The sequence below is a fragment of the Prionailurus viverrinus genome, chromosome D2 (genome assembly GCF_022837055.1).
Source record: "Prionailurus viverrinus isolate Anna chromosome D2, UM_Priviv_1.0, whole genome shotgun sequence".
NCBI classification, from domain to species: Eukaryota; Metazoa; Chordata; class Mammalia; order Carnivora; family Felidae; genus Prionailurus; species Prionailurus viverrinus.
This window is the reverse complement of record NC_062571.1, coordinates 31,664,993-31,675,824: the sequence shown is the minus strand read 5'-3', so window position 1 is coordinate 31,675,824 and position 10,832 is coordinate 31,664,993. Positions and strand designations below refer to the sequence as shown.

At 43.9% G+C, this 10,832-nt stretch overlaps 1 non-coding gene and 1 pseudogene across 1 annotated transcript; one reads left to right on the top strand and one right to left on the bottom strand.

Moving 5' to 3' along the window:
- The first annotated feature begins 3,813 nt into the window (after window positions 1-3,813).
- LOC125148506 (U6 spliceosomal RNA) lies at window positions 3,814-3,920 on the top strand. The gene has a single exon (XR_007145590.1). It is a non-coding gene; the product is annotated as a U6 spliceosomal RNA (small nuclear RNA).
- A 5,803-nt stretch (window positions 3,921-9,723) lies between these two features.
- On the bottom strand, window positions 9,724-10,680 carry LOC125147589 (HAUS augmin-like complex subunit 2; annotated as a pseudogene).
- Window positions 10,681-10,832: the final 152 nt, after the last annotated feature.

Below are 10,832 nucleotides of genomic sequence, written 5' to 3'. Positions count from 1 at the left end.
GACACACACACACACACACACACACACACCAGACATGCTGTGGTTTTGAATGCTGGCTTCCCATGGATTTTGAAGAGAAACATGCTATCTCAGGCCAAGGTGCTACCTGTGGCTTTGCTATCTAGGGCTATGCCACCAGATCCCTGAAGCCACCAGATCCCTGGAGTCAAAGTTCATTCTCCTCTGGTCTTGGAGTAAATTCAGAGGCACTTTGCAGAGCACTGCAGGCAAAGAGCTCTGTGCTTCCAGTCGTGAGCCTCGAGTTCTAGCTCCGGCTCTGTGTGACGTCAGGCAGGTCTTTTGACTTCTCTGGGCCTCATTTTCCTCATTTCGTATAATAACAGGGTGGACTCCTACCTGAACATATATTTTAACACGGAAGATATCATGTCTCTATGACTCTGATGTAGTCCAGTGGAGCAGGGATGAGCTGGGGAAAGAAAAGTTTCTCTCGGTGACTCGCGCTGGGCTGAGAGCTGGAGGGACAGAAAACCGCAGTCTCACCCTCTTTGCCTTCAAGAAGTTCACTGGTATGGAGGTACACTGAAAAATGATTGTACATGTAGAGAAACTGGACCCCCCCATACACTGCTGGTGGGAATGCAAAATGGTGCAGCCGCCTTGGAAAACAGGCGGTTTGAACATAGTGTTGAAAAAGTTGAACATAGTGTTACCAGATCACACAGCAGTCTACCCCTAGGTATGGACCAAGAGAAATGTGTCCACACAACAATTCGTACAGATGTTCATAGCAGCATTGTTTAGAATAGTCAACAAGTGTAAATATCCCAAATGTCCATCAACTGCTGAGTGGATAAGTGGTATGACCATGAAGTAGGTATTTTTCAGCCGTGAAAAGGGATGAAATACTGGCACGTGCTACAACCTGGATGAACCTAGAAAACATTATGCTGAGTGAAAGCAGCCAGACACAAAAAGCCATATATCTCGCACGACTCCATTTACATGAAAGTCTAGAATAGGAAGATCCATCAGGACAGAAAGTACATTAGTGCTTGCCAGCGGCTGGAGTGAGGGGGAGCGGGGCTAATGGGTATGGGGTTTCTTTGGGGAATGGCGAAAATTGAGGTGATGACTGCCCAGTTCTGTGAACATACTGAAAATCACCGAATTGTACCCTGTAAATGGGTCACTTGTATGATATGTGAATTACATCTCAATAAGGCCATCATGAAAGAAACAAAAATCATTGGAAACCCAACATCAGAGGTGCTATACGTGGAGAAAAGAAGCAGAGGGACAATTTGGGAAGGGGCCACCCGGGAAAGACTGACTGCGGGGTTTTGCCTGACCGGAGTCTTGAGAAACAAGGTGCAGAAGAGATGGAAGGCTGTTCCAGACACAGGGAACAGCCCACGCTAAGGAAGTATTCCCAAGGCTAGAGAGGATGTCGATGGTAACACTCAACCTTTATTGAATGTTTGCACCATGCCAGCAAACTAAAGTTATATGACCTTATTTAATCTCCATAAAAATCATTACTTCATTCACTCCGCCAGTTATTGAACAAATTTCATCGGACACCGCCTAGGTGCCAGGAACGGAGCTAACCACCAGAGACACTATGTGGAGGTAGATGCTTGTATTATCCATTTGAGGCACATTAAGATTAAATAAGTTACCCAAAGTGAGAGTGTGAGTAAGTGGAAGAACTGGGATTCAAACCCATGTGGTCTGATTCCAGAGCTCATTTTCAAAACGTGGTCTTTGATACATCCCTATAAATAGTAGTCATTTAGTGTAAATGCATAAATACCATCACATGTTTCTCCCTCTCTCTCTTACTCTATCACGCTCACTCTTTTTTTTTTTTTTAAGTTTTATTTATTTAAGTAATCTCTACACCCTACTTGGGGCTCAAACTTGCGGCCCCGAGATCAAGAGTTGCAGATTCCTCTGCACCAGCCAGGCTCTCCCCTCCCCCTCTCTGTCAATCTTTTTCTTTTCCTAGTTTGGTGGAGAGGACACTGTCAGACGACAGCGTAAGTTGCAAGGTGCACAACTCGTCGTCGGGGCTCCTGGCTGGCTCAGTCAGAAGAGCATCCAGCTCTTGATCTCCGAATTGTGAGTTTTAGCCCCACGCTGGGTGTAGAGATGCCTTACAGAAATTTTTAAAAACTTAAAGAAAAATCGAGGTGTACGACATATTGATGAGATACGCTCACGCGGTGTAAAATGACTAAAACCACAGCGTCAGCCAACCCCTCCATCATGGCGCCTCAGGTCATTCGCCATTTCTTTTTCGTAGTGAGAATATTTAAGATCTGCTCTCTTGGCGACTGTTGAGTATGTAACACAGATCACCCTACTTAACCGCCACTCCACTCTGTTTCTATGAGTTTGGCTTTTTCTGGATTCCATGTGTGAGTGATATCCTAGAGTACTGACTTCTTTTTCTGGCTTATTCTGCTTAGCATAATGTCTGCAGGCTCGTTCGTGTTGTCACGAATGGCAGGGTTTCTTTCTCATGGCTGAATAATGTTCCATCGTGTCCATGTCGTGTACCATGTCGTCTTTATCCATTCAATCATCAATGGGCATGTAGACGGTTTCTGTGCCTTGGCTATTGTGACCAGGGCTGCAATGAACATGGGAGTGCAGGTATCTCTTTGAGCTCCTGTTTTCATTGTCTTTGGATATATACCCAGAAATGTAAGAGCTGGATCATACGGTAGTTCGATTTTTTTTTTAATTTTTTGAGGAAACTCCATACTGTTTTCCACAGTGGCTGCACCAATTAAGAGTCCCACCAACAGTGCACAAGGGGCCCCTTTTCTCCACATCCTCACCAACACTTGCTATCTCTTGTCTTTTTGAGAATGGCCGTTCTGAAACAGGTGTGAGGCAATATCTCATTGTGGTTTTGAGCTGCATTTCCTTGATGACTAGTGATGTCACATACCTGTTGGTCATCTGTATGCCCTTCTTTGAAAAAATGTCTGTTCAGACCCTCTGCCCATTTTTTAATCAGGTTGGTTTTTTGCTATTGAGTTGTATGAATTCTTTATGAATTTTGGATAGTAACCCTTTATCAGATATATGATTGGCAAATATTTCTCCCATTCCATAGGTTGCCTTTTAATTTTATTTTTGTTTATTTTTGTTTTTATTTTAAATTTTTTTTTCAACGTTTTTTTTTATTTATTTTTGGGACAGAGAGAGACAGAGCATGAACGGGGGAGGGGCAGAGAGAGAGGGAGACACAGAATCGGAAACAGGCTCCAGGCTCCGAGCCATCAGCCCAGAGCCTGACGCGGGGCTCGAACTCACGGACCGCAAGATCGTGACCTGGCTGAAGTCGGACGCTTAACCGACTGCGCCACCCAGGCGCCCCTTAATTTTATTTTTGTATATTCCCTCCCTAGCCCTAGAGTCAGCCATGTCTCAAAGAGCCTTGGTTCCTTTCATTGGAGAATGGTATTAGAAACCAAGATCTGGGTGGTGGGTGTGCTCATTGCTACTGAGTTGCTTCTAGGTCCTCTCAGTGGACGCGGCAAGGAAAAATATGTGGGTATAACAACCTGTATAAATACACATAGGTATAAATATTTCCATGTATAGCCATCTGTATCTATATTAAGCCAAATATGAATGCATACTAATGCCTCCAACTCTAAACCTACCCCTCTGAAGCCAGGGCCTACACTTTGAAAGGTCCCTGCAAAGAAGGGGGTGAAGGGACCCAAAGAGAAAAAAGGGAAAGTCTGTGCTGATGAGGATTGGAATAACCCTGCAGAAAATGGAGATGCTCAAATGGACCAGGCACAGAAAGCTGACAACACTGGAGGTTCCGTGCTGACTTCGGCAGCACATATACTAAAACTGGAATGGTAAGGAGAAGATTAGCATGGCCCCTGTGCACGTATGACACTCAAATTTGTGAAAATGCTGGAGGTTTCAAGTGAAACATGTGCATTAAAAAAATTTTTTAGGGGCACCTGGCTGGCTCAGAGGATCATGCAACTCTTGACCTCCGGATCATGAGTTCGAGCCCCACGCTGGGTGTAGAGATTGCTTAAATAAATAAAACTTGATTCTTTTTAAAATTGTGATAAAATACACATATCTTACCATTTAAGAATTTATATTAACCATTTTTTAAAATGGTTTTACTTATTTTTGAGAGAGAGAGAGCATGTGTGCGCAGCTGGGGAGGGGCAGAGAGAGGGGGAGACAGAGGATCTAAAGCAGGTTCTGCACTGACAGTAGAGAGCTCGATGAGGGGTTTGAACTCGTGAACCACGAGATCATGACCCGAGCCAAAATCAAGAGTTGGACGCTCAACTGGCTGAGCCACCCAGGTGCCCCATGACTGGCTTATTTCAATTAGCATGTCCTTAAGGTTCATTCATGTTGTAGCGTGTGTCAGATTTCCTTCCCTTTTAAGGCTGAATAGTATCCATTGTGTGTATATATCACATTTTGTCTATTCATTTATCTGGTGATGGACACCTGGGTTACTTTCACCTCTTGGATACTGTGAATAATGCTCCTGTGAACATGGGTGCACAAATATATCTGTCAGATCCTGTTTTCAATCCTTTGGGATACATAATGAAGAAGTGGAATTGCTAAGTCAGATGGTAAATCTATTTTCAACATGTTGAGCAACCACCATACTGTTTTCTACAGCAGCTGCACCATTGTACATTCCTACCAATAGTGCCCAAGAGTTCCAGTATCTCCACATCCTTGCCAACACTTATTTTCTTGTTTTCTCCCTTCCTTCCTCTCTCCCTTCCTTTTCTTTCTCTCTTTCCCTCTTTCTTTTCTTTGTTTTTTGGGTCTAGCGATTCAAATGGGTGTGAGGTAGTATGTTGCGTCAGTTTGATTTGCATTTATCTGATGGTTAATGACGTTGGGCACCTTTTCATGTTTTTGGCCATTTACAGATCTTTAGAGAAATGTCTGTTCAAGCCCTTTGCCCATTTTTGTTTTCTTGTTGAGACTGCTACATTTGACTGGAATGAAATGATATTATGTAAAATCACTGGTACAAAGATAAGGCATGTCTCCTAATAAAAACGCGACAAAGATGGCTTGAAAATCTCCCCGAGTGTCACAGTGCATATGCCTTGCTCTAGTTTCCTAGAGAGCTGAAGACACAGGGAGCTCTGATTTGCCTTTTTCTTCTGAGTCATCTTGAAAAGAGTGAGGAAGGGGTATTTTTGCTTATTAGGTTCCTCAACTCTTACAGGAATAAAACAGGGGACGAAGAAAGTAACATACTGTTCAGAAGGACATGGGGTTTAGAGAAAAATAGTTTTCTTTTAGTGATTTTTCTGACTCCAAAACCCTTTCAGTTTTGGATGGATTCCCTGTCCATGAGGAAATCTAAGGAAAAACTTATGTTTGTATAACTATTATGAGCAAGGAAACTAGAATCCAGACATATAGATATTTATAAGAATGTATTTCAGGAAAGGACTTGACGTTAGATGCCCTTTCCCTCTCTTTTGTACACTAGGAAATGTACAGTTACTTTAAGAAGAAGTAAGCTTTTTTTTTCCTGATTGCACTCTAGATTATGTCAAAGGGGAAACATGCGGAAAATTTAATGCTTTCATCTCTTTAAATTTTAAAACAGATTGCCTTTCAGGACAATTTTTCTAATCAACATTATATGAAATCCTCCAGATGACAAAAAGTGCAATGTTTACATTCTTCTCAAGAGTTGAACGAGTTTCTAAGTCTTGACATAGATGGTATTCCAGCTTTTACTACTGAGCAGAAAGGTATAATCGATTTTCATCAACGATGACTTTTTGGTTCACCTCTTTTGGTTCTCCTCTCCTTCACAGCCACATTTCTAACGACGTTGTCCAGGGTCACTGCCCCATTTCCTCCTCTCCACAGTCTCTCCTTAGGTCATTCCAGTCCAGCACACATAGTCGGTACTCCCCCAAAACTGCGTTTATCAGGCTCACCTATGACCCGCATGTTGACAGTTCCAACAGATGCCATGAAGGTTAATTTTACATGTCAACTTGACCCAACTAAGGGATGCCCCGGTAGGTAGGAAAATATTTCTGGGTGGGTCTGTGAGAGCATTTCTGGAAAAGATTAGCATTTGATTCAGTAGACTTGAGTAAAGAGATCCGCCCTCACCAATGTGGGTGGGCATCATGCAATCCCTTGAGGATTCAAATGGGTCACAAACGCAAAGGTAGGGCAAACTCTCTTTCTCTCTTCTTGAGCTGGCACATCCACCTTTCCTACCCTCAGATATCAGAGCTCCTGGTTCTAGGAGCATACACACCAGCAGCTGCCTGATTCTCAGGCCTTTGGGCTTGGACAGAATCATACCACCTGCTTCTCAAGCTTGCAGATGGCACATCTGGGACATCTCGGCTTCCGTAGCCACGTGAGCCAATGCCTCTAATAAACCCCCTCTTATATACGTATCTACATGTATGCTACTGGTCCTGTTTCTCTGGAGAACCATGACTAACACAGATGCTTTTCAATCTCCGTTCTAGTTTCTGAGTCCTGTCTACCTACTGTTGAGCCTCTGTTGGGGAGTAAGAATAGAGTGGGGGAGAATTACATAAAATTCCTCTGTTCAAACCCTCCACTGGTTCTGCAGATCACTCACAATAAAAGCTAAAGTCCCCATCGTGGCCTCCAAGGCTCTAAAGATTTGCCCCCTTCTGGGAGACAATTCTCCCCTTCTTGGGGCAGAGTTATTGTTGCCTTTGTTTGGACTGTCTTCTTAAAGGTGTTTATACAAGGAACAGCCTGGGAAGACAGAGTCCGAGCCCGCCCGCACCGCACCGCACCGCAGGAGACAGATTGAGTATCCAGCGTAACAATGCCTCCCTTAGGTCAAAGGTCAGGCGGGTGTGCTTGCCGGCCACCAAGATTTGGGTTCTCTAAGCTCTGGGTTCCTCAGCTGTGATGCAAACCCCCTATATGGGCAGCATCCACGTGGGCTGCCCCGTGTCACCCCTGATGGCATTTGAAGTGGGGTTCGTGAGCAAATCACAAAAGACATCCTTGACACGTCCTCAAGAAAGAATCCTTGAGACACCTTTGCAGGAAAGGCTGCACTGGGGTTGTGAGGAGCGACTGATTACATACTTTCAAGTTTGTGGACGGCGGGGGGGGGGGGGGGGGGGGGAATATAAATATAAGTGTCCAAGGAATTTCTGGAAGCTGAAAGAGGGTCTCCTAGGACCCTGAAGATTTAGCTATTGTCGAGATAAGGATGCTTGTAGTTTTCAAGGAAGCGTAAACATTACAGCACGAAGGCGGCCAAAAACGTTTGGGCGAATGTTACACGCTGCAGGTCTCCGACATCTACCAAAGGGCCGCAGGCTGTAAGGGAATGTACTTGAAACTGCGTTTTTCTTGCCTTTGTTTCTCTCATCAACTCCCAAGGATCTAGCCGGGGCGAGTAGAGAAGACACAAACCTGAAGCTCATACTACTTGCTAAGCTGGAGGTAATGAAAGCCTGTGTCTGTGCCAATAACCCCCAAAATGTGCCGGGCTACCTCGTTAGCCTGCAGGTAAGGTGAAGGCTCAGAACCCTCTTAGCTACCTACCCCACACATTCTCTCACCTCACCTCCTGCTGTTCTTTCCCTTGTTACCTTGCCCAGCTACACTGGCCTCCCAGCTGTCCTGGAACCTTCCGAGCACAGTCCTGCCTCAGGGCCTCTGCCATCAGCCTGGCAACATTTCACCCTCCCCGCCATGTCCTCAGGTTCTGTCCCAATGGCGCCTTAGTGGGGCCTTCCTCAACTAGTCTTAAAATAGCCTTGCCACCAGTAAACAGGTGCGCTTCTGCCAATCTAATGGGTGAAAATAGCATTTCAGTGACTTTTAAATGTCTTACCTTCTGTTATCTCCCATATCTATACACGCTAGAATATGTCTTATACCTCCATTATTTATCATCCTTAAAGACCCATCTATATTTCCCTGCCAATTGTCTGGTACTATTCTTTGTCTATTTTCTAACAACAGTTAGTCTTTTTCATATTAATCTCTCACTTGGGATGCAATTATGCATATTTTCCCCCAACTTGCCATCTGCTGAGTTTATGGTGTCATCGTTCTTGTGTCTGTGCTGTTTTGCCATATAAAACTTTTCTATTTTTCTGTAGTTGACTTTGTCAATCTTTTTTTTTTTTTTAGTGAGAAATTGCAGGTGTATTTTTTAATTTTGACAAAGACATAAAAGACAAAAGACAAAAACAAAAGACAAAACAACCAGGCATATAAGTACAGAAAACCAGGAGAACAAAGTGCAGGGTTAGATGTCTGAAAGCAAGGCTGGGCTCAAACAGACTTCTGGTGAAACACAAGCAAAAGTTTTGCTTAAGTGTCTCAGCAACGTTGAACGACATTTGAGACACTATGACCACTCTATACCCCATCTGCAAAAGTCACCAACGTAGGCTTCAAAGCATCTCTCCTGCTTGTTTCGGCAGGATATTTTTTTGGTAACAATCCTGCTTCGTTACGAACTATACTCGTCCACTGTGTTGAGGGCTTCTTGTGTGAAGAAGTGTGATGAATACAAAGATCGACGTACACGTTTTAAAGTAAGAGACAACCGGAAGTCTGAAAACAAGTCAGGGATAATCATAGTACTTGTACAAATTAATACGTCCTGAGGCTTAGTGTTAGTAAGTATCTGTATACCATCCCCTTTTATATGCACAATAATCTCAGATAGGGAAAATATTCTGAGCATTTTGTGAGGTAACCCTCTAAGAGTTTTGCATAATGTGCCCTTTTCTTTTCTCTGCTCCACCTTTCTTCTTTGCCAATTCCTAAGGCTGCCAGTGAACATCCTCAGGAATTGCTTAGTGTGTCAGGGTCCCTAAGACACCCCCATCCGGGTTTGATGACGTGTGGGGGGCATTCACAGGACTCGGCATATCGTTGTACACGCGGCTGTAGCTTATTACAGCAAAGCATACAAAGTACAAGGAAAAGGTGCATGGGGCAAAGCCCAGAGGAAACCAGGCACTAGCTTCCAGGGTCCACTGCCAGTGTTGTCACACAGGATGTGCTCAATTTCCCCAGCGATGGAGCTGTGACATGTGTGAAATGGCTTCCGTGAGAGCTCACGAGAGATGCAGCGCCCAGGGTTATTACTGTGGGCGAGTCACACAGGTACCTTCCTCCTAACATGTACCAACATTCTAGACTCCCAAAAGGAAAACAGATGTTCAGCACAAACCACACCAAACAAACATCTTAGTCACAGTGAGCAACTCTTACCAGTGAGAGGGAAGGGAACCTTGCTGACATCCAAGTTCCCAGATGGCAGCCGAGGACCAAAAAGGTAAGCAGGCCTTTCAAGGGAGAGCACTCCGGTTTGCTGTGTTGTTCTTTTCTGCAACAATTTTAGTGACAATCCCACAGGAACGGTCAATGTACTTCCAGGTTCGAGAAAACTCTTCTAACTCAGAAACAGAACATTAAAAAGAAAAGACATAATCAAGCCTGCTACCCGAGATATGGCTGATGCCTTCACGTTAATAAATTGTAATCGTCCTATTTGATCTTCCCGAGCTTTACCGAAAAGTGGAATGAAAATAAATGAAAAATGAAGGCAAATTCAGTTTGGACTTGGTAAACTTAGAATCTTAGTCCTTCAATATAAAGAGGACTATTTCAGGACTGCTAGCAGCAAAGCTTAGAAATGCCCATGTTATGACTGAATGAACTTTGCATGATTACATATAATTAAGCAAAAACAGTTGGTAACCACTTGGACTTAATGGTTTAGACATGAACTTTAGAAGTAAAAGGTAAAGGAGGCATTATAATATCATGGGTCGGAAGCTAACTTTCTTCAGCTAATATTTTGGGGGTGGATACAAGAGGAAACTTCCTTTTGCTGTTCTTGCCACTTGAGTACATTCTCTGCCAGGTCTTGTGTCTCAGTCATCAAAAGAGCCATCTTTGCTAAAGCCTTGTTCATTTTCTCCAGATGTGCCTCTGCATGAGGGGTATTTCTAATTGTTTCAAGATGGTTTGCCAATCTCTCAATGAAAGTCACCACCAACTCCAGCCAAGGTACCATGTTTCTGGGATGAAAAGCTTCACTAGGCAAGTTTTGCTGGCACAAGGGCTTCAACAGCCGTTGCCTGGGGGACCCTCTTCTTTTTTTAGCACTGCTTCCAAATGATTTATTCATGCTTTGCAGAGTATGACACTTCTGAGCCAAAAGGGAAGATGCACATTGGCTGTATCTTTCCCCTTATCTTAGGAGTTCAGTTTCTAGGTTTTTCTGATAGATTTCAGCTTGAATATTTGTGATCTGCTGCAGCCACATAACCTATTTATCCTATTAGTACTTTTATCGGAATTACGTTCAATTTATAATTTTACTTAAGGAGAATTGAGAGGTTTATGTGTGGTGCTGAGCCTTACTGTCCAAAAACATCATTCATCGTGTCAGTTGACTTAGTTTTTCTGTCTGTAAAATTGGAATAACAATACCAATCCCGTAGGGCTTCAGAATTAAATGAGAAAAAGTTTGGGAAGGACGGCAGAGTAGGAGCCAACGTGCTGCTCTGCCACTGCCGTAGGGTAGGAACTTGGGTCCGGTTACTGGACTACACTGAACTTCGGTTCTCTCATTTGCAAAACGGGGATAAGAATAGTATCTGCTTCATAAGGGCTGCTGTCAGGGTCAAATACGACGAGGGCACGACCTGGAACATAAACACTCAATGCGTATTCGCCGTTCTTCTAAAAACAGAACTGCGACTCAAAGCAAAGGCATTCCGGGATCCACCCTAGGCCGAGGGCGGTCGGGCAACTCTTCTCTCTGAGAACCTACCTACCTA